A 4,807-nucleotide genomic window follows, 5' to 3' on the forward strand; every position below is an offset into this window, starting at 1 on the left:
CCCAACATTATAAACTGGTTACCAACATTATAAACTGGTTACCAACATTATTAGAACAGTAAACTAGTCATTCTATTATAAACTGGTTACCAACATTATAAACTGGTTACCAACATTATAAACTGGTTACCAACATTATAAACTGGTTCCCAACATTATAAACTGGTTACCAACATTATAAACTGGTTACCAACATTATTAGAACAGTAAACTAGTAATTATATTATAAACTGGTTACCAACATTATAAACGGGTTACCAACATTATAAACGGGTTACCAACATTATAAACTGGTTACCAACATTATAAACTGCTTACCAACATTATAAACTGGTTACCAACATTATTAGAACAGTAAACAAGTCATTATATTATAAACTGGTTACTAACATTATAAACTGGTTACCAACATTATAAACTGATTACCAACATTATAAACTGGTTCCCAACATTATAAACTGGTTCCCAACATTATAAACTGGTTCCCAACATTATAAACTGGTTACCAACATTATTAGAACAGTAAACAAGTCATTATATTATAAACTGGTTACCAACATTATAAACTGGTTCCCAACATTATAAACTGGTTACCAACATTATAAACTGGTTACCAACATTATAAACTGGTTACCAACATTATAAACTGGTTACCAACATTATAAACTGGTTCCCAACATTATAAACTGGTTACCAACATAATTAGAACAGTAAACTAGTCATTCTATTATAAACTGGTTACCAACATTATAAACTGGTTACCAACATTATAAACTGGTTCCCAACATTATTAGAACAGTAAACAAGTCATTATATTATAAACTGGTTCCCAACATTATTACAACAGTAAACAAGTCATTATATTATAAACTGATTACCAACATTATTAGAACAGTAAACAAGTCATTCTTTTATAAACGGGTTACCAACATTATAAACTGGTTACCATCATTATAAACTGGTTACCATCATTATAAACTGGTTACCAACATTATTAGAACAGTAAACAAGTCATTCTATTATAAACTGGTTACCAACATTATAAACTGGTTACCATCATTATAAACTGGTTACCATCATTATAAACTGGTTACCAACATTATTAGAACAGTAAACAAGTCATTCTATTATAAACTGGTTACCAACATTATAAACTGGTTACCAACATTATAAACTGGTTACCAACATTATAAACTGGTTACCAACATTATAAACTGGTTACCAACATTATTAGAACAGTAAACAAGTCATTCTATTATAAACTGGTTACCAACATTATAAACTGGTTACCATCATTATAAACTGGTTACCAACATTATAAACTGGTTACCAACATTATAAACTGGTTACCAACATTATTAGAACAGTAAACTAGTCATTCTATTATAAACTGGTTACCAACATTATAAACTGGTTACCATCATTATAAACTGGTTACCAACATTATAAACTGGTTACCAACATTATTAGAACAGTAAACAAGTCATTATATTATAAACTGGTTAACAACATTATAAACTGGTTACCAACATTATAAACTGGTTACCAACATTATTAGAACAGTAAACAAGTCATTATATTATAAACTGGTTACCAACATTATAAACTGGTTACCAACATTATAAACTGGTTACCAACATTATAAACTGGTTACCAACATTATAAACTGGTTACCAACATTATAAACTGGTTACCAACATTATAAACTGGTTACCAACATTATAAACTGGTTACCATCATTATAAACTGGTTACCAACATTATAAACTGGTTACCAACATTATAAACTGGTTACCAACATTATAAACTGGTTACCAACATTATAAACTGGTTACCAACATTATAAACTGGTTACCAACATTATTAGAACAGTAAACAAGTCATTCTATTATAAACTGGTTACCAACATTATAAACTGGTTACCAACATTATAAACTGGTTACCAACATTATTAGAACAGTAAACTAGTCATTCTATTATAAACTGGTTACCAACATTATAAACTGGTTACCAACATTATTAGAACAGTAAACTAGTAATTCTATTATAAACTGGTTACCAACATTATAAACTGGTTACCAACATTATAAACTGGTTACCAACATTATAAACTGGTTACCATCATTATAAACTGGTTACCATCATTATAAACTGGTTACCAACATTATAAACTGGTTACCAACATTATAAACTGGTTACCAACATTATAAACTGGTTACCAACATTATAAACTGGTTACCAACATTATTAGAACAGTAAACAAGTCATTATATTATAAACTGGTTACCAACATTATAAACTGGTTACCAACATTATAAACTGGTTCCCAACATTATAAACTGGTTACCAACATTATAAACTGGTTACCAACATTATTAGAACAGTAAACTAGTAATTCTATTATAAACTGGTTACCAACATTATAAACTGGTTACCAACATTATAAACTGGTTACCAACATTATAAACTGGTTACCAACATTATAAACTGGTTACCAACATTATTAGAACAGTAAACAAGTCATTCTATTATAAACTGGTTACCAACATTATAAACTGGTTACCAACATTATAAACTGGTTCCCAACATTATAAACTGGTTACCAACATTATTAGAACAGTAAACTAGTAATTCTATTATAAACTGGTTACCAACATTATAAACTGGTTACCAACATTATAAACTGGTTACCAACATTATAAACTGGTTCCCAACATTATAAACTGGTTACCAACATTATAAACTGGTTACCAACATTATTAGAACAGTAAACTAGTCATTCTATTATAAACTGGTTACCAACATTATAAACTGGTTACCAACATTATAAACTGGTTACCAACATTATAAACTGGTTCCCAACATTATAAACTGGTTACCAACATTATAAACTGGTTACCAACATTATTAGAACAGTAAACTAGTAATTATATTATAAACTGGTTACCAACATTATAAACGGGTTACCAACATTATAAACGGGTTACCAACATTATAAACTGGTTACCAACATTATAAACTGGTTACCAACATTATAAACTGGTTACCAACATTATTAGAACAGTAAACAAGTCATTCTATTATAAACTGGTTACCAACATTATAAACTGGTTACCAACATTATAAACTGGTTACCAACATTATAAACTGGTTACCAACATTATAAACTGGTTACCAACATTATTAGAACAGTAAACCAGTCATTCTATTATAAACTGGTTACCATCATTATAAACTGGTTACCATCATTATAAACTGGTTACCAACATTATAAACTGGTTACCATCATTATAAACTGGTTACCAACATTATTAGAACATTAAACTAGTCATTCTATTATAAACTGGTTACCAACATTATAAACTGGTTACCATCATTATAAACTGGTTACCATCATTATAAACTGGTTACCAACATTATAAACTGGTTACCAACATTATAAACTGGTTACCAACATTATTAGAACAGTAAACCAGTCATTCTATTATAAACTGGTTACCATCATTATAAACTGGTTACCATCATTATAAACTGGTTACCAACATTATAAACTGGTTACCATCATTATAAACTGGTTACCAACATTATAAACTGGTTACCAACATTATAAACTGGTTACCAACATTATAAACTGGTTACCAACATTATAAACTGGTTACCAACATTATTAGAACAGTAAACAAGTCATTCTATTATAAACTGGTTACCAACATTATAAACTGGTTACCAACATTATAAACTGGTTACCAACATTATTAGAACAGTAAACTAGTCATTTTATTATAAACTGGTTACCAACATTATAAACTGGTTACCAACATTATTAGAACAGTAAACTAGTAATTCTATTATAAACTGGTTACCAACATTATAAACTGGTTACCAACATTATAAACTGGTTACCAACATTATAAACTGGTTACCAACATTATAAACTGGTTACCATCATTATAAACTGGTTACCATCATTATAAACTGGTTACCAACATTATAAACTGGTTACCAACATTATAAACTGGTTACCAACATTATTAGAACAGTAAACAAGTAATTCTATTATAAACTGGTTACCAACATTATAAACTGGTTACCAACATTATAAACTGGTTCCCAACATTATAAACTGGTTACCAACATTATAAACTGGTTACCAACATTATTAGAACAGTAAACTAGTAATTCTATTATAAACTGGTTACCAACATTATAAACTGGTTACCAACATTATAAACTGGTTACCAACATTATAAACTGGTTACCAACATTATAAACTGGTTACCAACATTATTAGAACAGTAAACAAGTCATTCTATTATAAACTGGTTACCAACATTATAAACTGGTTCCCAACATTATAAACTGGTTACCAACATTATAAACTGGTTACCAACATTATTAGAACAGTAAACTAGTCATTCTATTATAAACTGGTTACCAACATTATAAACTGGTTACCAACATTATAAACTGGTTACCAACATTATAAACTGGTTCCCAACATTATAAACTGGTTACCAACATTATAAACTGGTTACCAACATTATTAGAACAGTAAACTAGTAATTCTATTATAAACTGGTTACCAACATTATAAACGGGTTACCAACATTATAAACGGGTTACCAACATTATAAACTGGTTACCAACATTATAAACTGGTTACCAACATTATAAACTGGTTACCAACATTATTAGAACAGTAAACAAGTAATTCTATTATAAACTGGTTACCAACATTATAAACTGGTTACCAACATTATAAACTGGTTACCAACATTATAAACTGGTTACCAACATTATTAGAACAG

The sequence above is a fragment of the Salvelinus alpinus genome, chromosome 3, assembly GCF_045679555.1.
Source record: "Salvelinus alpinus chromosome 3, SLU_Salpinus.1, whole genome shotgun sequence".
In the NCBI taxonomy this organism is placed as follows: domain Eukaryota; kingdom Metazoa; phylum Chordata; class Actinopteri; order Salmoniformes; family Salmonidae; genus Salvelinus; species Salvelinus alpinus.